Source organism: Hylobates moloch, unplaced genomic scaffold, assembly GCF_009828535.3.
Source record: "Hylobates moloch isolate HMO894 unplaced genomic scaffold, HMol_V3 SCAFFOLD_14, whole genome shotgun sequence".
NCBI lineage: Eukaryota > Metazoa > Chordata > Mammalia > Primates > Hylobatidae > Hylobates > Hylobates moloch.
The window spans coordinates 73,731,955-73,756,692 of NW_026652289.1; the positions used below are offsets into that span (position 1 = coordinate 73,731,955).

General features: G+C 45.4%; 1 long non-coding RNA gene, 1 other non-coding gene and 1 pseudogene across 2 annotated transcripts in view; 1 reads left to right on the forward strand and 2 right to left on the reverse strand.

Annotated features, from left to right (window-relative positions):
* LOC131381192 (uncharacterized) overlaps nucleotides 1-24,738 on the reverse strand; it is a 63,030-nt gene that overhangs the window by 12,930 nt on the left and 25,362 nt on the right. Inside the window, exon 3 of the long non-coding RNA XR_009209751.1 lies at nucleotides 1,824-1,893. This is a non-coding gene — a long non-coding RNA (uncharacterized LOC131381192). The remainder of the gene's footprint in view (nucleotides 1-1,823; nucleotides 1,894-24,738) is intronic.
* On the forward strand, nucleotides 7,603-8,735 carry LOC116481832 (large ribosomal subunit protein mL42-like; annotated as a pseudogene).
* Nucleotides 10,965-11,067, reverse strand: LOC116482676 (U6 spliceosomal RNA). The gene has a single exon (XR_004251953.1). It is a non-coding gene; the product is annotated as a U6 spliceosomal RNA (small nuclear RNA).

Here is a 24,738-nt window from a genome sequence, read left to right on the forward strand (position 1 = left end):
CTCTGGCTTGCCCTGGTCAGAGCGCTGAGCGTGTCTCTCTCTTCCCTGATCCCTTCTCCCACCCTCTTGCCCCCACACTCTTGTTTGGTACTCACTGTTCAGTCTGTCTTTTCCCTCTTCTTGCCCATTCATTACCTCCAGGGGCTTCATCATCTCTGAGATTCACACTTATTCCCTAGATTTTGCTGCAATTTGAAAATCAACCCTGCTCACTGTTCCAATGCCCATTTCACCGCCTGGGCGAAGTGAGGCTGAGTAGATATTTATGATGAGTTTGGGGTAACATGGAATCAAGGGCAAGGAGCGGGGTGTGTGTATGTGTGTGTGTGTGTGTGTCAGGGTGGCAACAATTTGATCACTGTTATTAGGGGAGGGCCCTCTTAAGGTGGCAAATGTTGTCCAGCCAGAGGAACAGCCTGGCCAGCAAATCAACTCAGACAGACCCTGCCTGACATCTCAGAGAGGATGAGGCCAAGAGAGACCTATTGGGCAAGGAAATTTCCTGGGATGGGAGCAGGGGCAGCTGAGAGCTGACTGCCCTGGTCTCTGCCTTTCCTCTCTTCCTCTGCCTGGCCTCTTGCTGAGGTGCCACGGGCCCCCATGTCCCCTATGCCTCCCTTTGTCTCTTGTCTCTGTCTCAGGCTCCGCTTTGCTTTATTTTTCCTGCAGTCCTGCGCGGCTGAGGCTGTGTTGCCACCTCACTTCCTCGCACCTTCGCACTCTCCGTGCTCCTATGGTATGCCTGTCTCTCTTTGACTCTGTTAGTGTGTGTGCCTCTGACTGTATCTGTCTATCTTCCTGATCTCTGTCGGTCTCTCTTATTCCCAAAGGCCCTGTAACTCCAGAACCCCTGGCAGGAGCAGCTTTTCTGAGGATGGAGCGTGGGACAGCCACCAGTGTGCTGAGTAGAGGTGGCGAAGGACATTCCCAGCCCAGCAGTCGTCATGGTAACAGCCAGGGCGGGCCAGGCAGGGATGTGCAGAACCACGTGGGCTTGACCTTTCTGTGGGTGTCAGGTTTGAGCGGGAGCTGGGGAAAAACAGCAACAACTGCTTCCCTCTGGCCCAGCCCTCAGGGCTTCTGGGCTGGGCTGAATGAAGAAAGGGAGAAGCGGAGAAGTGGGACAGTTGGAGACAGAGCCAAGAGAGAGACAGGGCTTTAGTCAGAGCCAGCTAGAGAACCCATGGGAAGAGGGACAGGCTGGTCACCGGCAGGCTCCTGCGGTGAGCTGACCTGTGGCAAGCACTAGACCTCAGGCCCCCAGGCGGCAGCGCTCATGGGTGGGTATTAAAGGTCAGTTCCCTGTACTCAGAGCTCCCCCAGACTCCTTCAGATCAAATGTCATCTTTTCTATATTGCAAAAGCCTTTATTGCTCTAAGGAAAATATGCTAAATTAAAAAAGAACCAAATTATTCTTTTTAAAATAGAAATATTATAAATGGAAAAGTTCAAAGAAAATAAAACACATTCCAATCCTCCCTCTGCTTCTCCCAGCTCTAAAATTCCTCCACAGTTGCTTCCCATGCCTGCCAGGTTGGAGGAAAGGGACAGGGCTGGGCCCAGCAGCCTCTTCTCTGACAAGGGCACAGGAAGGGAAGCCGATTGGTCGTTGCCTGAATTTGAGGGGGGCTTGGACTGACAGGCTTCCCCCTAATTCGAACCAGTGAAGGAGACTCATTTCCCTCTATGCCCTCTCTTTCTCCTATTGGGGCGGACATACAGGCAACAGAAAGAGGTGCCCACAGGTGCCCTGCGACCCCTTGAGGGAGAGGCGAGGGGTGCAGGGCAGCCTCGGGTGAGCTCCGTGGAGAACACAGCTTACCGGTGGATCTCATTTCCAGACTTTCAAATCATGGCCATGCAAGAGATCTTGAACTTTCTGGGACACACTGCTATGGAAAACAAGACCACAGCCTCAGAATAAAAAATGTGGTCTTCTTATTTACTGAAAATCCACCTTCAGGAAAGACATGAAGGGGGCACTCACCAGCCAATAGGTGGGTAACTTAACACAGCAGCACCACAGGCTTTCTTTTATACAGAAGTACAATCCCCACATCCCCTTGGAGAACTGCCTCCAGGCCACTCATACAGGGGAAGGGGACACTTGGCAGGAGAGGGGACCGTAGACCTTGTAGTCATAAGTTAGCATGCTGCTAAAAGACTATTTGAAATGAGTGCTGATTACATATATTTGAAAGTGGTCAGCATTACTGAAGCTCCAGCTTTTTTTTTTTTTTGAGGCGGAGTCTTGCTCTATCACCCAGGCTGGAGTGCAGTGGCACTATCTCGGCTCACTGCAACCTCAACCTCCCAGGTTGAAGCAATTCTCCTGCCTCAGCCTCCCCAGTAGCTAAGATTACAGGTGCCCACCGCCATGCCTGGCTAATTTTTCTATTTTTAGTAGAGACGGGGTTTCACCATGTTGGCCAGGCTGGTCTCGAACTCCTGACCTCAAGTGATCCGCCCACCTCAGCCTCCCAAAGTGCTGGGATTACAGGCATGAGCCACCGCGCCCGGCCAAGATCCAGCATTTTTGAGACTTGAACCTTTCTCTGACTGACATGTATTGTAGAGCTCAAAATAAAGGTTCTGTATTTTGGGAGTTGGTCATCACTCTCTAGTTCTGCTCCTATAGAGCTATTACTGAACCTCTGGCCTCTTCCCTGGGTTCTGGAAACCTTCAGGTACCTGTGGCCCCCAGAACAATGGGCAGGAGACAGGAAGGCTGCTGGTGCCCCGATGGCCCCACACGAGGCCGGGACCTCGGGACACAGGCACTGCATCATTCACTGTTTCCCTGCATGGGCTTCAGGAGTGGATGAGAGCCCAGGGCCAAGCCCCTTCCCTCCAGCTGGTTTCCCTCCTTGAGTCCCTTGATTCCTCTGTGATCCCTTCTCCAGCTCAGCACCTGGGGCTGGCACCACTCCCCAGGGATCCTGATAAAGTCACAGAGCATCTGCCCAGCGCCCCTGAGGTGGTGTAAGTTGGGGAAAGTGGGTCATCCTGTTAGTCGCTCCTGCCAGGCCTGGAGCCCCTGGTGGTCCTTTTGAATTCTAGATTGTCTAGGTTCCTTTCTCCAGAATCCTTCCCTTCTTGCTCCACTCATGCTCTCGGCCAGGCCTACCATGTCTCCTGGCAGCCAACTATCTCATACCACCTGCCTTTGTTCTCTATTCCCTTTGCCAAAACCATATTTTCTGGTGAATCCCTCCTCTACTTCAAGGTTCAGCTCAAGTGCCACCATATAAGTGAAGCTGTCCTCAGTCTACCCTAGGCGACTCTGTGGTCCCATGGAACTTTTTCTCATCACCATCACAGCAGTCATGACTCTGTTTTGACCTCCACTTCTCCACTGGAGAGTGTGTTCCATGGAATGAACTGGCTTGTAGTGTGACCTGTGAACCAACAGAGCTTGGCTCTGTGTTGCTCATTGAGTACTTGTTCTTGCAGTGGGCACTCACCAAGAGAGGCCCCTGTTCTGGGATGTGAGCCAGAGAAGGTCCCAGACTCGTAACTGCATGTGTCATACTCGCCCTCCACCCAGCTCCCCCTGGCCAGATCACAGCCCCCTCCTGCTGCAGGGCCTGTAGTGCCAGGCTGGTTGCAGGACAGGGGCTCCCAGGCCGGTCGAGGTGGCTCACGCTTGTAATCCCAGCACTTTGGGAGAGGTCAGAGTGAGCCATCCTGGTGACAGGTGAACCCCGTCTCTATAAAATACAAAATTAGCGGGTGTGGTGGGTGCCTGTAGTCCAGTAAAGACGGGGTCCTCACCTCTGAGAAAATCATGGCTTGGCCCATTGGCACCCCATTTGGGATGCAGAATGGAGCAACAACAGCTGGCTGGTGTCTGAACACTATTTCCCCAGCCCTGGGCAGCCATCTCCTGTAGCTGTTCCCTCATCCCATGGCTTTACCAACCCCCCTTGCTGCACTGGAGAGCCTGGAGAGCAAGTAGGTTCAGAGTGGGAAGACAGGGCTAAAGGCATCTTCCCAGTCTTCTCTCCTTCCCCTTCCTCCCAGCAGTTGTAGCTGTGCTGCGTGATGATGTGGAACAGAGCACAGTCTTAATTAACTGCTCAGCCCTGCTCATTAGTGCCTCTGGAAGCCCAAGAAGCCAGAGTTAGGAAGCCTCAATCACAGTGGAGACCCCGTGCAGGCCTCCTGGGTGATCGCTAGTCCTGTGTCTCCTGAATTGTGTCTGTGTGACTTGGGACCCCTGTGGGGGACTCCAGCAGAAGACACTCCCCCCAACCCTGAGGCTGGGGAAGGGCTAAAGCTGGAGGGAGTCACTGCTGGATTAAGGGAGTCGCTGCTGGATTAACCTACCTCATGGGCAGCTCTGATCAAATACCTGTGTTTCTCTTGCTGACAGCATAGAGCCTGGAGTCCTTGGCTTAGCAGTCAAGCTCCTCCACAATCTGGTCCCACAGGACTTTCCCAACCTAATTTCCTCCTTCTATCCTGGCAGACAAGGAGGGAAGGCAAAGGCTAGGCCCCCTCGTGGGCTCTCACTGGTGTGTGCAGAGCATTTCAGGGACAGCATATGGTGGAACATGTGAAACTCCACTGCAATCAGAGAAAGATGAACGAATGATTAAATAAACCACATGTGCTCAAATCTCGCACACTGATGACTTCCCTGCTTTTGGAGGGACTTAGCAAGGAGCCTGGTGTGTTGTTCAGCATGCACTATTTTTTTTTTTTTTTTTTTTTTGGTTGTGAAAAGGAATAAAGAACCATGAAGTGCCTGAAGACTGAACGAAAGGAAGCTGAGTGGAGGAGGAGAGAAGGGGCGGGCCCTAAAAACTATAAATCTATAGGCCCAATTTCAGTATCTGGAAAAACTCCTTCAAAATATCAATTTGTAAACACCCTAGATCAAATGAGATAATGCTCATGAAAGCACTTCTTCAACTGCAAAGGGTTAGAAATATAAAGCATTATTCTGTAATATTTCTGTTCAGTGCAGACTTTAAAACAGATGCTATGGGGAGGCTGGAGATTTATGATAATGGCTCATCACCTGAGGTGCTCACACAATTTGGGCTGTTTCATTTAATTAGTCATTGCCTCTCATGTAGACTACTGCAGAAGCCTCCTAAGTGGCCTCCCCACCTCTGCATTCTCCCCCATCCCATTCATCTTATATGCCACCGTCACGTTAATCTTCCTGATGCACAGCTCTGATCAAATACCTGTAATGATTCTCCTGCTGACTGCACAGAGCCTGGAGTCACTGGCTTAGCAGTCAAGACCCTCCACAGTCTGGTCCCCCAGGACTTTCCCAAACTGATTTCCTTCCTTCCATCACGGCAGGCATGGGCTTGGGAAGATCAAGTCACTAAACCCAAGACCACACAGATACCAGGTGGCAGATCATACAGCCAAGCCTTCAGACCCCAACATCTGACTCCAAGACCATTCTGAGCCCATCACTTCCTCACTTTGATGGTGCAATGGATTGTGTGTTTGTGACCCTCTAAAATATACATGTTGAAACACTGATCCTGATGTGATGGTATATGGAGATGGAACTTCGGGGAGGTAATTAGGTCATGAGAGTGGACCCTTTATCAATGGGATTAGTGCCCTTACAAAAAGGGGCCAGAGACCTAGCTAGTTCTCTTCTGCCATGTGAGGATACAATGATAAGTGGACAGTTGGTGATATGGTTTGGCTATGTCCCAACCCAAGTCTCATCTTGAATTGTAGTTCCCACAATCCCCACGTGTGGTGGGAAGGACCCAGTGGGAGGTAATTGAATCATGGGGGCAGTTTCCCCCATGCTATTCTTGTGATAGTAAGTTCTCACAAGATCTGATGGTTTTAGAAGGGGCTTCCCCCTTCAATCGGCTCTCATTCTTCTCCTTCCTGCCACCCTGTGAAGAACATATTTGCTTCCCCTTCTGCCATGAATGCAAGTTTCGTGAGGCCTCCCCAGCCATGCCAAACCGTGAGCCAGTTAAACCTCTTTCCTTTATAAATTACCCGGTCTCCGGTATGTTCTTATAGCAGTGTGAGAATGGACTAATACAGTTGGAGACCCAGAAGAGGGCTTTCTCCTAGAACTGGACCCTGCTGGCCCCCAAATCTCAGACTCCAACCTTGGAACTGTGAGAAATAAACCTGACTAAGGTTAGACCTGACTAAGACAAATGGATACTGCTGCAGTGATCTTTCCACATAGAGCTTTTTCTCTTCTTTGCAAAAATTTCCTTAGGACAAATTCCCAGGAGTGGGATTCCCAGGTCAAAAGTCATTAATATTTTAAATGGCTGTGTGAATTGACATAATGCTTCACAAAAGAACTGGGCTGATTTATTTTTTAGCCAATGATGTAGATATACACAAGTTTCACCAGCCCCTCTTGGGATCTTAGCCCTTCTAATGCCTACTTTCTAACGGCGTAGTTAGAATGTATTGTAAAAGTTATTTGATTTGTTCATGTGTTATTCAGGGATTGCTCTCATCTCCTCCAAGTCTTTGCTCAAATATTCTTGGTGTGGTCTACCCCAACTACTCTATTTCAAATGAAAACACTCCCTCCTCCTACACCCGTTACTCTCCTTCCTCTGCTGTTTTTCCACATTATTTGGCATCTTATAATACATACTTTTCTTATTTATTATGTATATCCTTTTTTAAAAAACATGCTGAAAACTCTTTATAACAATGCAGGACAATGGCCAGGCACAGTGGCTCACGCTTGTAATCCCAGCACTTTGGGAGGCTGAGGTGGGTGGATTACAAGGTCAGCAGTTCGAGACCAGCCTGGCCAATATGGTGAAACCCCGTCTCTACTAAAAATACAAAAATTAGCCGGGCATGGTGGTGCGCGCCTGTAGTCCCAGCTACTCCTACTGAGGCAGGAGAATCGCGTGAACCCAGGAGGCAAAGGTTGCAGTGAGCTGAGATCACACCACTGCACTCCAGCCTGGGCAACAGAGGGAAACTCCATCTCAAAATAAGTAAATAAATAAAATAATAATAATGCAGGACAATTATGTATAGCAAACACTTTCAAAATTTAAACTCCTTCAACATTTAATTCTTCAGCATTATGTAGACTTTTAATTGTACATCTCCCCCCGACCCTGACCCCAACTAGAATGTAAGTTCCATTTTGTCTATTTAATTTGCTGATGTGTTCCCAATACTAAAACAGAGCCTGGGGCATAGCAGGATCATGAGGCTCAAACAAGATAATGCCTGTACGTAGCCTGTGGTGGGCAGCACCTGGTACAGAGCTCATGATGAACCAGTATCCTCTTCCTCTTACATGTCCACCAACAGGAGAATAGAAATTATGATATATAATATTATAAATTGGCCAGGTGCGATGGCTCATGCCTGTAATCCCAACACTTTGAGAGGCTGAGGCAGGAGGAATGCTTGAGCACAGGAGTTTGGGACCAGCCTGGGCAACCTGGTGAAACCCCCCCCATAAAAAATACAAAAAAATTAGCCAGGCCTGGTGGCACGCGCCAGCCTGAGGTGGGAGGATCAACTGAACCCAGGAGGTCGAGGCTGCAGTAAGCTGTGATCACGCCACTGCATTCCAACAAGAAAAAAAAAAAAAAAAAAAAAAAAAAAAAAAAAAAAAAAAAAAAAAACAAATTCAAGTAAAACAATTAAATTATAAATCATTAAAATGATAATTACAAAGAATATGCAGCAGTATGGAAAACAGTTTATAACTAATGTTAAGTGAAAAAAAGCAGACTACAAATTTGTCCATGATTACAACTGGGTAAAAATAATTTAAGATCTATACAAAAATAAGGAGACAAGATGATGGGCTCATGGTGAGCAGCTGTTAAGCACGGATGAAAATTGATGTGCCCAGAAGCAGATTCTAAAAGCAGATTCTCTTTGAAGCATCTTTTTTCATACTACCTGATAAGCATCTTGCTACATGGCAGTAGCAGCAGTAAGATGGGTGATATCAAAGAGAACTATCTGCAAATATTTATCTTCAATCCAAAATGGAGCCTTATGTTTGTCATAAATCTACATACTCTTCTTTTCCAGGTGACTACAATTGCAAAGTAGACTTTGCTTTGACATCTGATGCCAGGACAATAGTATGTTACCATCCTTCTGTAGACATTCCATATGAACGCACAAAACCTATCCCTTGACCAGATCCTGTGTATAATAATGAAGAAACACATGTTCAAGTGCTGAAAACTAGAGAAGAAAAAAGTGAGCACCTTGAGCGAGAACCCATAATAGAACAACTTAGCAAAATGTTCTTTATACTAAGTACGGTTGGCATCTTCGTGGACATTAGCATAGATGTCAGAAGAAACTGGATCCTCCAGAAGACAGATGATATTGAGGTTCTTGGGGAATTAAAGAGAAATATTACCCTCTGCCTCATTTGCCATTGGAGAAAGTGCAATCTGATGTATGCACTAATAATAATAATAACATGTCTTTTCATATTTAAAAAAGAAACCACAAAATCTTTAGGAGGCTGAGGTGGGTGAATTGCTTGAGTCAGGAGTTTGAGAGCAGCTTGAGCAACATAGACCCCATCTCTAAAAAAATTAGCCAAGTGTGGTGATGTGTGTCTGTGGTGCAACTACTTGGAAGGCTGAGGTAGGAGGATTGCTTGAGCTCAGGAGGTTGAGGCTGCAGTGAGCAGTGATCATGCCTCTGCATTCCAGCCTTGGTGACAGAGCAAGACCCTGTCTCAACAACAACAACAAAAATCAAAATCTATGCAAAATTTTTTTTTTTTTTTTTTTTTTTGAGACGGAGTCTCGCTCTATCACCCAGGCTGGAGTGCAGTGGCGCGATCTCGGCTCACTGCAAGCTCCGCCTCCCGGGTTCACGCCATTCTCCTGCCTCAGCCTCTCCGAGTAGCTGGGACTACAGGCGCCCGCCACCACGCCCGGCTAATTTTTTTTTGTATTTTTAGTACAGACGGGGTTTCACCGTGGTCTCGATCTCCTGACCTCGTGATCCGCCCGCCTCGGCCTCCCAAAGTGCTGGGATTACAAGCGTGAGCCACCGCGCCTGGCCAATCTATGCAAAATTTAAACCCAATCTTGCGCTAGTCTTGTGGGAATGAAGATTAATTTACCTAAAAATGCTCCTCTGGTTTTTGTAATTCTTTTTGTTACTTTTTAAAAATATAAATTTGGCCAGGCACGGTGGCTCACGCCTGTAATATCAGCTACTCGGGAAGCTGAGGCAGGAGAATCGCTTGAACCTGGGAGGCGGAGGTTGCAGTGAGCAGAGATCCCGCCACTGCACTCCAGCCTGGGTGACAGGGTGAGACTCTGTCTTAAATAAATAAATAAATAAATAAATAAATAAATATAAATTTAAGGGGTACAGGTGAAGTTTTGTTACATAGATATATTACACAGTGGTGAAGTCTGGGCTTTTAGTGTAACAATCATCTAAATAATGCACATTGTACCTCCTGATTTCCCATCCTTCACCCACCTCCCACCCTCCTACCCTCCCAAGTCTCCAGTGTCTGCTATTCCACACTCTGTGTTCACGTGTACACATTTAGTTCCACTTATAAATGAGAACATGCCGTAAAAAATATGGAACACTTCATAAATTTGCATGTCATCTGTGTCAGTCCACTTTGCATTGCTCTAAAGGAATATCTGAGGTGCGGTGGCCCATGCCTGTAAACCCAGCACTTTTGAAGGCTGAGATGGGTGGATTGCTTGAGCTCAGGAGTTCAAGACCAGCCTGGGCAACATGGAAAAACCCTGTCTCTACAAAAAATACAAAAAATTAGCCAGGTGGTGGCGCACGCCTGTAATCCCACCTACCCAGGAAGCTAAGGTGGGAGTATCACTTGAGCCCGGGAGTCAGTTCCAAGATTGTGCCACTGCACTCCAGCCTGGGTGACAGAGTGAGATCCTGTCTCGAAAAAAAAAGGAATATCTGAGACTGGGTAATTTATAAAGAAAAGTGGTTTATTTGGCTTACGGTTCTACAGGCTGTATGAGAAGCATGACACCAGCATCTGCTGCTGGTGAGGCCTCAGGAAGCTTACAATCATGGTGGAAGGCAAAGTGGACCCAGTGTGTCACATGGCAAGAGAGGGACCAAGCGAGAGAGAGAGACAGAGAGAGAGAGAGAGGAGGTGCCAGGCTCTTTTAAACAACCAGAGAGAGAGAGAGAAAGAGAGAGAGGAGGTGCCAGGCTCTTTTAAACAACCAGATCTCACGTGAACTCAGAGTGAGAGCTCACTCACCACCATAAGGACAGCACCAAGCCATTCATGAGGCATCTGCTGCCATGACCCAAACATCTCCCATTAGGCCCACCTCCAACATTGGAGGTCACTTTTTTTTTTTTTTTTGAGATGGAGTTTCGCTCTTGTTGCCCAGGCTGGAGTGCAATGGCACAATCTTGGCTCACTGCGACCTCCACCTCCCAGGTTCAAGTAATTCTCCTGCCTCAGCCTCCTGAGTAGCTGGGATTACAGGCATGTGCCACCACGCCTGGCTCACTTTTTGTATTTCTAGTAGAGATGGGGGTTTCACCATGTTGGCCAGGCTGGTCTCGAACTCCTGACCTCAGGTGATCCACCCGCCTTGGTCTCTCAAAGCATTGGGATTTCAGGAGTGAGCCACCATGCCCGGCCTGAGGTCACATTTTAACATGAGATTTGGAAGGGACAAACTGTCCAAACCGGCCGGGCACGGTGGCTCACACCTGTAATCCCAGGACTTTGGGAGGGCGAGGCAGGCAGATCACGAGGTCAGGAGATCGAGACCATCCTGGCTAACACAGTGAAACCCTGTCTCTACTAAAAATACAAAAAATTAGCCAGGCGCGGTGGCAGGTGCCTGTAGTCCCAGCTACTCGGGAGGCTGAGGCAGGAGAATGGCGTGAACCCGGGAGGCGGAGTTTGCAGTGAGCCGAGATCGCGCCACTGCACTCCAGCCTGGGCGATAGAGCGAGACTCCGTCTCAAAAAAAAAAAAAAAAAAAACATCCAAACCATCAGATCAATGCTTGCACAGGGGCCATGCTAATCTCTGTATGTTCCAATTTTAGTATATGCACTGCGGAAGAGAGTACTCACTTTTTATTTTGATACAATTTCAAACTTACAGAAAAGTTGAATGTACAAGAAATTTCCAAATACCTTTTCCCCAGATTCACTGATGTTACCACAATTTGCATGTGCTTGCTCTCTCTCCCTCTGCTTTTTCTCTCTGCATATAAATGCATTTCCTAAGAATAAACACATAACCAACCAAATAATAGAGTTTCTATTATTTGTACTATTTTCACAAATAAAAAGGCCAAGGAAATGTGTGTTTTTTTCCTGTGATCCTGGGCCACAATTTCACCAGGTTCAGGATGCAAGGCCCTTTTCTGTATTCTTCGGACCTCTGTCATCTGAAAACACTGGCAAACCACCACTCCAGTGATGCTACCATGTGTTAAGCTTCCCCTTAAGACTCCTGGCAGAGAGTAGCATATTGTGCACAAAGGTTGTGTGGGAAAAGGGGCTGAGATTAAGCCACCCCTGCAGAGCGGCTGCTTCTCGTGTACGTGTGGGTCCACAGAGGTTTCTGTGACCCTGGAAGCCTGTCCAGCTGAGCTGACCTTCACCGGGGAACAGAATCTCCAGAGAAAGGCACTTAGCTGCCTACTGGGTCCCCACCCAAAGACTGCTGAAAATATTTCTTCAGAATGCTGAGCTCTGAATACCACTCAGCATGTGCTGGAGCCAGAGGTGGTTAGACACGAGTCTGTCCTTGGAACTCCCAGGCTCAGAGCCACCATTATGCAAAGAGGACTGTTGAGGGGTTTTCTTTTACTTTTCTTTTCTTTTCTTTTTCTTTTTTTTTTAATAGTTTTTTGAGAAATGGGATCTGTGCTAAGGGCTTTGGGCAGGCCGGCTAGGAGGATGGAAGAAGTTTCCCATTTGCTTGTGGACAAGGCCTGCGCCCATATAATCAACTCCAACCCACCTCCGACACCACCAGGGTAACATCCCTGCCCACTCTCTCTTCAGGCCGTCTGCATTACCAGACCTGGAGTCTTCCCCTCCCTGGATTTGAGGGCCCTGGACTCTTTGCAGCCTCTACCTCATGCCCAGCCAGGACAAGCCTTGAGCACAGGCAAAACAGATTCCACAGTCTGCAGCCCATGGCAAAGAATTTCATGTCATTCCCTCTTCCACTCCTCCCTTGGTCTGGCCTTGCCTTGAGACCCAGCCCTGGCTCCATGCAAGCTCCAGGGTTAATGATGGCCTTGCCTCTGCTACTCTTCCCTTCACTCTCAGACTCCCCCACCCCCTGGGCTGTTACTTCTTAACTTTTTGATTTAGAGAAGTTAGTCTCTCTGGGCCTGTTTCCTTATCTGAAAAAATGAGATAATGATATTTACCTTAGAGGGTGGTGGTGAGGGAGAAAGAAGACCAAGTGTGTGAATGTACATGACTGATCGTGCAAGTGTTAGCCAAGTCCGAATCTTCCCCATGAGAGTGGCCAGAGCTTCACCTCTCTCAGTTTACACTCTAGAAGTGCCCTGTGCTGAAGGTTGTAAACTGCTCAGTCAGTATCGACTGCTGAGGCTGATTTCTGTTGAAAAGATTATTGCCTATTTTTATCTATCAAATTGACAAAATTACCAAAGTTAGGCCACAGGGAGTAGGGGAAAGGGCCTTCTTGTACACTAGTAGTAGCGGAATGATGGGTACAATCTTGATACCTGATATCTTAGTCTGTTTTCTGTTGCTTATAACAGAATATCTAAAACCAAGCAATTTATAAAGAAAAGAAGTATATTTCTTACTCTTATGGAGGCTGAGAAGTCCAAGGTCAAGGGGCTGTATCTGGTGAGAGCCTTCTTGCTGGTGAGAACTCTCTGCAGCGTCCCAAGGCACCACATGGTGAGGGGGCTAAACATGCTAATGTGCTAGCTCAGGTCTCTCTTCCTCTTCTTATAAAGCCACCAGCTCCCCTCCCATAGTAACCCATTAATCCACGAATTTATGAATGAAAGAACCCATCTGTGAGAGAGCAGAGCCCTCATTATCCAATCACCTCTTAAAGGCCCCACCTCCCAATACTGCCACACTGGGGATTAAGTTTCAACAAGAGTTTGGAGGGTACAAATATTCAAACCATAGCACCTATGTACAACATTAAGAACATTCGGTGGGGTGCAGTGGCTCTCGCCTGTAATCCCAGCACCTTGAGAGGCCGAGGCGGGTGGATCGCTTGAGATCAGGAGTTCGAGATCAGCCTGGGCAACATGGTGAAACCCCGTCTCTACTAAAAATACAAAAATTAGATAGGCATGGTGGCCCACATCTGTAGTCTCAGCTACTCGGGAGGCTGAGGCAGGAGAAATGCTTGAACCTGGGAGGCGGACGTTGCAGTGAGCTGAGATCGTGCCACTGCACTCTAGCCTAGGTGACAGAGTGAGACTATGTCGCAAAAAAAAAAAAAAAAAAAAAAAGCAGTTCGAGACCAGCCTAGGCAACACAGTGAAAGCCTGTCTCTACTAAAAATACAAAAATTAGCCAAGCATGGTGGCCTGCGCCTATAATCCCAGCTACTTGGAAGGCTGAGACGGGAGGATCATTTGAACCTGGGAGGCAGAGGTCGCAGTGAGCTGAGATCACATCACTGTACTGCTGTCTCAGTGTACTGCTGCTCTGGCAAGACCTTGTCTCAAAAAATAAAGTAAAATAAAAAATTCAGTATATTTACTTTATTATTATTATTTTTATGAGTCAGAGTCTCGCTTTATCGCCCAGGCTGGAGTGCAGTGGCGCTCACTGCAACCTCTGCCTCCCAGGTTCAAGTGATTCTCCTGCCTCAGCATCCTGAGAAGCCAAGACTACAGGCACATGCCACCATGCCCAGCTAATTTTTGTATCTTTAGTAGAGATGGGTTTTTGCCATGTTAGCCAGGCTGGTCTTGAACTCCTGACCTTAGGTGACCTGCCCGCCTCAGCCTCCGAAAATGCTGGGATTACAGGTGTGAGCCACTGTGCCCAGCCAGTACATTTGCTCTAATTAAGCAGTTTCCCTTATAGGAGTCTATTAGAAATATTTACAAATGTGTACAAGGTCATATGACAAAGGCATTCACTGCAGCATTATTTGTAATGGAAAAGTATATGGAGACAATCTGAATGTCTGAAATTAGTTAAATTCTGGAGTTGTGAAACTGCCATGCTATGGAATACCACGTGACTGTCAATAATAATGATGGAGATCATTATGTACTGATGTGGAAAGATTTTATGCTTTTAAGAAAAAACAGGCCGGGCGCGGTGGCTCACGCTTGTAATCCTAGCACTCTGGGAGGCCGAGGCGGGCGGATCACAAGGTCAGGAGATCGAGACCACGGTGAAACCCCGTCTCTACTAAAACTACAAAAAATTAGCCGGGCGTGGTGGCGGGCGCCTGTAGTCCCAGCTACTCAGAGAGGCTGAGGCAGGAGAATGGCATGAACCCGGGAGGCGGAGCTTGCAGTGAGCCGAGATTGCGCCACTGCACTCCAGCCTGGGCGACAGAGCGAGACTCCATCTCAAAAAAAAAGAAGAAAAAAAAAAAGAAAAAACAGCAAGTTACAGTATTATTTTCAGTTATATAAAACAGTACCTGGCATACAGTAGCTAATCAATAAATATTTATTGAGCTGAAAGAACATGAGCCCAGCCTGTTAAAAACAAATGACCCCCCAACACACACTTATAAACAAGCCCACATATTTTCATGAAAAAAATGTTCTGGAAGGACAGTGACCACTGTCAATTGTGTTTATCCCTAGTGCATGAGCAGCTTTAACTTTCTCTGGCTCTGGTCTACACAGCCCGCATTGTGTGAGGTGAGGCCGCAGTGGGCCCATGCAGGCACCGGGCAGTTCACAGGTGTTGTTGCAGAGGTCTTTCGTCCGCACTCTCAGTGGGAAAGAATAGTAAAGCTCAACCACCCCAGCCACCATCCACGGTGACCTGCAGGTCATGGAGAGAAAAAAAAAAGGCCAAGGACAAAGATATGTAATTATTGACACTATTTTATTTATACCTAAGGAGAGACACCAAAGTATGAGCTCCCAAGGGCCAGGGCATTGGGTGGACCAGACATTGTGGGCGGGTGGCTTTTAAGTCTTGGAGAACCCAGGCCAGAGGCCACCCAGTATTCCCTGAGCACCTGTGGCTGAATCCTGAATGTCCTGGGTCTCTGCACTCAAAGCTTAAGGGAGAAACAAGGGGTGTCAGGGAGGGTCAGCTCTGAGGAGCAGGTGAGGTCCCAGTGGCCTGCCAGGGTGAGGTCAAAGGAGATGAGGTCTGGGTAAGAGGACACTTCAGGTCGGTTACAGTGGCCTGAGAAGAACTGGCAGGCCTCCCTGAGGTCTTGGAAATAAGTCTAAAGGAGTGTGGCTTTAGAATATTTAGAAGGACTTTTTCAAAATTTAGGAGACATAACATAGTTTGGGGAGACTAGAAAAAGAGGGCTCGGCCGTACATGGTGGCTCATGCCTGTAATCCCACCACTTTGGGAGGCTGAGGCGGGCGGATTACCTAAGGTCAGGAGTTTGAGACTAGCCTGGCCAACATAGTGAAACCCCGTCTCTACTAAAAATACAAAAATTGGCCGGGCGCAGTGGCTCACGCCTGTAATCCCACCAATTTGGGAGTCGAAGGTGAGTGGATCACGAGGTCAGGAGTTCAAGACCAGCCCGGCCAAGACGGTAAAACCCCGTCTCAACTAAAAATACAACAAAATTAGCCGGGCACAGTGGCAGGTGCCTGTAATCCGAGCTACTCGGGAGGCTGAGGCAGAAGAATTGCTTGAACCTGGGCGGCAGAGGTTGCAGTGAGTCGAGATCGTGCCACTGCACTCCAGCCTGGGCGACAGAGTGAGACTCCATCTCAGAAAAAAAAAAAAAGAACAGCTTGGCTGGGCATGGCAGCTCATGCCTGTAATCCCAGCATCTTGGGAGGCTGAGTGAGGGGAATGCTTGAGCCCGAGACCAGCCTGGGCAACATGGTGAGACTCTGCCTCTACAAAAAATTAAAAAATTAGCTGGGCATAGTGGCATAGGCCTGTAATCATAGCTACACACAGGAGGCTGAGGCAGGAGGATTGCTTGAGCCCAGGAGGTCGAGGCTGTAGAAAACCTGGGCAACAGAACAAGATCCAGTCTCCAAAAAAAAAAAAAAAAAAAAAAAAAAAGAACAGCTTGATGAATTTTTCCAAAGGTATATACTCACGTAACCACCACCCCAATGAAGACAGAGCCTTTCCATCATTCCAGAAAGTTCTCTCATGCCTCTTTGCAGCCAACTGCCCCAACCCCCATAAGCCCCAGGCAACCACTGATCTGCTGTCCCTATAGCTTAGTTTTGTCCATTCTAGAATTTTACATAAATCCAGTTATACAGTACATACTCTTTTGTGTCTGGCTTCTTTCACTCAACATAATATTTTTAAGATTATGCATGTTGTGGCCGGGCACGGTGGCCCATGCCTGTAATCCCAGCACTTTGGGAGGCCAAGGCGGGTGGATCACGAGGTCAGGGGATCGAGACCATCCTGGCTAACACAGTGAAACCCCATCTCTACTAAAAATATAAAAAATTAGCTGGGCGTGGTGGCAGGCACCTGTAGTCCCAGCTACTCAGGAGGCTGAGGCAGGAGAATGGCATGAACCTGGGAGGCGGAGCTGGCAGTGAGCTGCGATCGCGCCACTGTACTCTAGCTTGGACAACAGAGCGAAACTCAGTCTCAAAAAAAAAAAAAAAAAATTAGCTGGGTGTGGTGGCGGGCGCCTGTAGTCCCAGCTACTCGGGAGGCTGAGGCAGGAGAATGGCATGAACCCGGGAGGCTGGAGCTTGCAGAGCCGAGATCGCGCCATTGCACTCCAGCCTGGGCAACAGAGTGAGACTCCCATCTCAAAAAAAAAAAAAAAAAAAAAAGATTATACATGTTGTATGTATCAATAATTTGTTCTTTTAAATTACTGACTTGTCTTTAATTGTTCTGGATATACCACAATTTACTTATCCATTCTCCTGTCAACTGATATTTGTCTCCAGTTTTTGGCTATTGTGAATAAAACAGCTATGAACATTCATGTACAGCTTTTCTGTGAATATACGTTTTCATTTATCTTGGGTAAATACCACAAAATGGAACTACTGTTATGTCTGTTAGTTTTATTTTTAAAAACTGCCAATATGTTTTCTAAAGTGGTTGTCCCATTTAACACTCCCACCAGCAATGAATGAGAGTTCTAATTGTTCCATGTGTTCAACAGGACTTGGTAGTATCAGTCTTTTTAATTTTAGCCATTCTGGTGGGTGTGTATTTCACTGTGGCTTTAATTTGCATTTCTCAGTTGGCTATTGATATTGAGAATATTTTCATTTGTTTATTGACCCTTTTTATATCCTATTTAATAAACTATCTTTTACCTATTTATTTTTATAATTCAAAAAATTTTTTCAACATTTTACTGAAGTAGTTGAGGTAATTATGGTTGTTTCTTTTTTACAGGTAAGGAAAATAAATCCAGAGAGACTTATCCACCTTTTCCTTTTTTTTTTTTTTTTTTTTTTTGAGATGGAGTTTCGCTCTTGTTGCCCAGGCTAGAGTGCAATGGCAGGATTTTGGCTCACCACAACCTCCACCTCCCAGGTTCAGGCAATTCTCCCGCCTCAGCCTCCTGAGTAGCTGGGATTACAGGCATGCACCACTATGCCTGGCTAGCTTTGTATTTTTAATGGAGACGGGGATTCTCCATGTTGGTCAGGCTGGTCTTGAACTTCTGACCTCAGGTGATCCGCCCACCTCAGCCTCCCAAAGTGCTGGGATTACAGGCATGAGCCACCGCACCCAGCCCTTATCCACCTTTTCTTGTAACAGATAACCAGCAGCTGGCCAGGTACAGTGGCTCACTCCTGTAATCCCAGCACTTTGGGAGGCCGAGGTGGGTGGATCACCTAAGTGAGGTCAGGAGTTCAAGACCAGCCTGACTAACATGGCGAAAACTCTATCTCTACTAAAAATACAAAAATTAGCCAGGTGTGGTGGCATACTCCTATAGTCCCCACTACTCGGGAGGCTGAGGCGGAAGAAGTGACTGAACCCTGGAGACAGAAGTTGCAGTGAGTGAGACTGCGCCACTACCCTTCAGTCTGGGCAACAAGAGTGAAACTGTTTCAAGAAAAAAAAAAAAAAAGAAAGAAAAGAAAACCAGCAGCTTGTGGCAGCAATTCTTGAGTTATGCTGAACAACTGTCTGTACTGCAAAGGTAGGGATTGTCCTCCTCAGGCTTTGCTGAGTGACATCTACATGCTTAACAGGCTTTACTTAAGGTACCCAAGTGTTTGAGAATAAACTAGAACCATCTGATATTTTAGCTACCTGTCCAGTAACATTTAAAAAGCAGATGTACACCTAAATTAATGGAAAGACATTCTATGTTCATTGATCAGAAGACTTAACATGGTTAAGATGCCAGTTTTCCCCAAAATGATCTACAGATTCATTGCAATCTACAGCAAAATCACAGCTGGATTTTTTGGTAGAAATTGACAAGCTGATTCTAAAATTCATATAGAAATTCCAGGAATCCAGAATAGCCAAAACAGTCTTGAAAAAGAAGAACAAAGTTGGAGGGCTCACACTTCCTAATTTCAAAACTTCCTATAAAACCGTGGTAATCAAGACAGTGTGGTACTGCCATAAGGATAGACATAAAGCAATAGAATAGAATCGTGAGTCCAGAAATATACCCTTACATTTATGATTAATTGATTTTCAACAAGAGTGCCAAGACAATTGAACGGAGAAAAAAATAGTATTTTTAAAAAATGGTGCTGGGACAACTGGATATCCAATTGCAAAGGAATGAAATCAGACCCCTATCTGACACCCTTCATGCCATATATTTTTTTTCTCTTTTTTTAATAATCTGCATTACTTTAGAGAAACCATATATTTCTTAGAAGAAATACAGGAAGAAAACATAGGAATAATATTTGTGACCTTGGGATGGGCCAAAGAACAAGTGACAAAAGAAAAAAATAGATAAACTGGACTTTATCACAATTATAAATTTTGGTGCTTCAAAGAACACCACCAGGAAGGCGAAAAGACAATTCACAGAACGGCATAAAATATCTGCAAATCAGATACCTGATAAGGGACTTCTATCTAGAATTTATGAAGAACTTTAACAACTCAATCATAAAATGACAAATAACTCAATTAAACAATGGTCAAAGGATCCGAATAGACATAGCTCCAAAGAAGATATGGAAATGGCCACTAGCCATTATGGAAAGGCAAATCAAAACTACAATAAGATACCACTTAACACTCATTAGGATGGCTATTATCAAAAAGATAGGCAATAACAAGAGTCTGCGAGGATGTAGAGAAACTGGAACCCTCATACGTTGTTAGTGGGAACGTACAATGGCGTATCCACTTTGGAAAACAGTCATATGATGCAGCAATTTCACTCCTAGGTGTATCCCACACAAAAACTTGTATATGAATATTCATAGCAGCATTATTCATAGTAGCCCAAAGTGGAAATAACCCAAATATCCATCCACTGATGGATGGATAAATAAAATTCCATACAATGGAATATTATTTGGCACTACAAAGGAATGAAGTACTGATACGTGCTACAACATGGATGAACCTTGAAAACATTATGCCGAGTGAGAAAAGTGTCACAAAAGACACACGTTGTATAATCCCATCTATATGCAATGTCTAGAATAGGCAAATATACAGGGGAAAATGAGGAGTGACTGCTAATGGATATAGGGTTTCTTTTTCGGGGGTGATGAAAATACAGTTGACTCTTGAACAACACAGGTTTGAACTGCACTGGTCCACTGATAGACAAAGTTTCTTCTGACTGTACCGCCCCAAGACAGCAAGACCAACTGCTTTTCCTCCTTCTCCTCAGCCTACTCAACGTGAAGATGACAAGGATGAAGATCTTTATGATGATCCACTTCCACTTAATGAATAGTAAACATAGGTTTTTCTTTCTTATGATTTTCCTGATAGCATTTCTTTTCTCTAGGTTTATTGTAAGAGTATAATACATATAGCATACAAAATATGTGTTAACCAACTGTTTATGTTATCAGTAAGGCTTCTGGTAAACAGAAGGCTATTAGTAGTTAAGCTCTAGGGGAGTCAAAAGTTATACATGGATTTTTAGCTGCAGGGAGGCTGGTACCCCTAACATCCACGTTGTTCAAGATTCAATTATATTCTAAAATTGATTGTGGTGATGTTGCAGAATTCTGTGAATATACTAAAAAATACTGAATTTTACACTTTAAATAATTTCACGAATTATGAAAAAGATTGTGCAAATGTCCACTTTTATAAACCATTGACAATTTTCTTAACTGGAAAATGATTTTATAAATAAAGTTGCATTATTGCTTTGTAGACGAAGTACTTTTATTATAAGCCTACAGAGCAGAATGCAAAATGATGCCATTTATGAATTCATGTCAGTAGTTATTTGCTGAAATTATGTCAGTATAGTGCATTGATCCTGCTTCAAAGCAGGTATAGAAAGGATTTCCAATATGATGAACAATGTGTGGACTGAAAAGCAGAAGGAAATATGCATAGAATTGGGTACAAAGTAAATGTATTTTCTTCAACATTGTGTTCTGTTCATATTGTCCTGAAATAAAAGAACAAGTTCCAAATATTAAAACAAATACACAACATCCAAGAAAAATGATACAATAAGCAAAACATGCAGAACACACACACACACACACACACACACACACACAGAGTCTGGCAGCTGGAACCACATCTAGAGACAATGGTTGTTGGGGGAAGCCTCCCAGTTTCCTCCAAGGAAAGGACATTCTCGATTTGTCGTTTCCGCCTCCCAGTTTCCTCCAAGGAAAGGACATTCTCGATTTGTCGTCTCCGCTCCCCTGTCACCCTGGACTTAGGTGCAAAGAGGGGCAGAGCAGCTGTGCACACCAAATTGTCTCTTCTTTCAGGGGGTGCCCATGTGTGTTGGGGTAAAAGGGAAGCTGGGGGAGGGGGCACTCTCGGGGGTGTGGCCCAAGAGTGCTCAGCCCCCAGGGCAGCCTCAGCGAACAGCACTGCCACCTTGCGGCTCGGGTTGGTCTCAGCTCTGATTAAGGGTCCAGGGACCCACAAGGGGGCTCCTTCATGTTCTTCAGAAGAAAATGGCAATTCAGTAGCCTTCCTTCAAATATCATTTTTATGTTTTTTTCTTAATTTAAAAATAATTCATGTTCACTTTATAACATTTTTAAAGTAGATATAAGGAAAAATAAAATAATAAAAATTATCTGTAAATCCAACCTCCAGAGATAACCAAGATTAGGCACTTGAGTGTATATTCTTCCAGTCTTTTTTCTAAGTTTTTTTTTCTTTTTCAACAAAAACAGGATTATACAGTACATACTGTTGTTTCATAAACTAAATATATTGTACGAGTATCTTTCCACTTGTTAAATATATTGTACGAGTATCTTTCACTTGTTGTTCTGCAAAACCTTTTATTTTATTTTATTATTTGGAGACACGGTCTCGCTTTATTACCTAGGCTGGAGTGCAGTGGTGCAGTCTCTGGTCACTGCAGCCTTAGCCTTCTGGGCTCAAGCAATCCTCCCACCTCAGCCTCCTGAGTTAGCTGGGATTACAGACATGTACCACCACACCTGGTTGATTTTTGTATTTTTTGTAGAGACGGGGTTTCGAATGTTGCTCAGGCTGGTCTCAAACTCCTGGCCTCAAATGATCCACTCACCTCAGCCTCCCAAAATGCTGGGATTACAGGAATGAGCCACCACGCCCGGCCCACAACATCATTTTTGATGGCTGTATTGTATTCCTTTCTTTGGGTGACTGGGCCATAGTTTATTTAACCAACTATTGTTGGAACATTTAAATTATACCCATTTTTTTTCACTGAAGTAAATAATGCTGGGATGAACTTCCTTGTTGCTGAATCTTTACAGAAATCCACAGTTATTTTCTTAGTTAAATTCCCAAGACAAAGTGGATATGAAGTTTGTAAGGTGTTTCATATAATACAGTATATTAGTTAAGACTTTCCAGAAAGGCTGAATTAGGAGGCTATCTTATTTATTTATTTTTAATTTTTTTGAGACAGGGTCTCACTTTGTGCAGTAGTGTGATCATAGCTCACTACAGCTTCAAATTCCTGGGCTCAAGCGATCCTCCTGCCTCAGCCTCCCAAAGTGCTGGGAGTTCGAGGCTACAGTGAGCTATGATCGTGGCACTGCACTTCAGCCTGGTTGACAGACTGAGACCCTGTCTCTAAAAAAATTAAGATAAAATAAAATAAAAATTAAGGGCTTTCTCCTCATATGTTAGTGGAGATTAAACCAATAAAGAAAAGTATAATGATTTAATAAATACTATAAGTTCAGAAACATTTTATTCTTTTTTAAAATAATTTTTTTCTCCTCATGTTACTTTTTTTTTTTTTTGAGACGGAGTCTCGCTCTGTCACCCAGGCTGGAGTGCAGTGGCGCAATCTCGGCTCACTGCGAGCTCCGCCTCCCGGGTTCACGCCATTCTCCTGCCTCAGCCTCTCCGAGTAGCTGGGACTACAGGCGCCCGCCACCACGCCCGGCTAATTTTTGTATCTTTAGTAGAGACGGGGTTTCACTGTGGTCTCGATCTCCTGACCTCGTGATCCGCCCGCCTCGGCCTCCCAAAGTGCTGGGATTACAAGCGTGAGCCACCGCGCCCGGCTCTCCTCATGTTACTTTAAGATAAATTCAGAAACGTTTTAAAGTGAGCTTTATTTATTTATTTATTTTTTGAGACCAAGTCTTGCTCTGTTGCCCAGGCTGGAGTGCAATGGTGCAATCTCGGCTCACTGCAACCTCCGCCTCCCGGGTTCAAGGGATTCTCCTGCCTCAGCCTCTTGAGTAGTGGGATTAATGGCGCCCACCACCATGACTGGCCAATTTTTCTAATTTTAATAGAGATGGGGTTTCACCATGTTGGTTAGGCTGGTATTACACTCCTGACCTCGTGATCCACCCGCCTCAGACTCCCAAACTGCTGGGATTACAGATGTGAGGCCACTGCACTCAGCTGCTTTATTTTTATTAATCACAACTACACCTATATACTTCTCCTATTTTTTTATTTTTACGAATTTCAAAAACAGTAAATTTGAAAGAATAGTATTAACACCCCTCCACTCTCCACCAAGCTTCAACATTTTAAGCATTATACAACTTTGCTCTCTCTCTTAATATATATGAATATATATATATATATTTTTTGAGACGGAGTTTCTCTCGCTGCCCAGGCTGGAGTACAATGGCGCAATCTCAGCTCACCGCAACCTCCGCCTCCTGGGTTCAAATGATTCTCCTGCCTCAGCCTCCCGAGGAGCTGGGATTTCAGGCCTGAGCCACCACGCCCAGCTGATTTTGTATTTTTAGTAGAGACAGGGTTTCTCCATGTTGGTCAGGCTGGTCTCGAACTCCTGACCTCAGGTGATCTGCCCGCCTCGGCCTCTCAAATTGCTGGGATTATAGGCATGAGCCACCATGCCCAGCCATGAATACTTTTTTGCTTAACCTTTTGAAAGTAAATTGCAAATGTTATGTCACTTCACCTCTGAATACATTTGCATGTATCTCCTAAAAGAGGGACATTCTCCTACATAACTACAAAACCATTATCATGCCTAAAAAGTTAACAATAATTCTCTAATATCATCTAATATTTAGTTTATACAACATTTTACCCAATTGTCCCTAATTACAGATTTTTAAAAATCAGATTCGATCCAAGCTTATGAATTGTTGTATCCTTTAAGCTGGAAGAGTCACTTCTTTCTTTTTCTATAACATTGTCTTTTTGAAGACTCCAGGCCGGCTTTCTTACAGAATGTTCCACATTTTGGATTGAGTGAGTGTTTCTTCATGGTGTTGTTTAACTTGTTCCTCCGGCCCTCTTTGTTTTCTGTAAATTGGAAGGTTGGTGCAGAGAACCTGTATAAATAATTCTACCGGCTGGGTGCGGTGGCTCATGCCTGTTATCCCAGCACTTTGGGATGCCGAGGCGGGTGGATCACCTGAGGTCAGGAGTTCAAGACCAGCATGGCCAACATGGTGAAACCCCATTTCTACTAAAAATACAAAAAATTAGCTGGGCGTGGTGGCAGGCGCCTGTAATCCCAGCTACTTGGAAGGCTAAGGCAGGAGAATTGCTTGAACCTGGGAGGCAGAGGTTGCAGTGAGCCGAGATCGTACCACTGCACTACAGCCTGGACAACAAGAGTGAAACTCTGTTTCAATTTAAAAAAAAAAGAATTCTACCATAGTTGGTTGCATTATTGGTTCTGATTTATTCTATCCTTTCCTGTGAGGTGATTATACGTCCTCTCCTTTTGCTATGTGACTTGCGGCACTCCTTTTTAGGAGGAATACACTTCACTGTCCCATTAATGGCGGGCACGGTCACACGACTTGCGTTGGCCAATAAATGTAAGTGGAAATGACTATGCTTTTTCCTGCAGAAGGTTTAAGAACTATGGCAGACTTCTATCATTTTCCTTTTCCCTCTGCCATGAGGATGACATATTTCAAACAGAGGCTACATCTTCTGCCCAGATCCCAGAATGGAGAGGACAACACAGAGCAGAACCACCAATGACCACAGCCGACATAAAATGTGCATAAGAAATAAA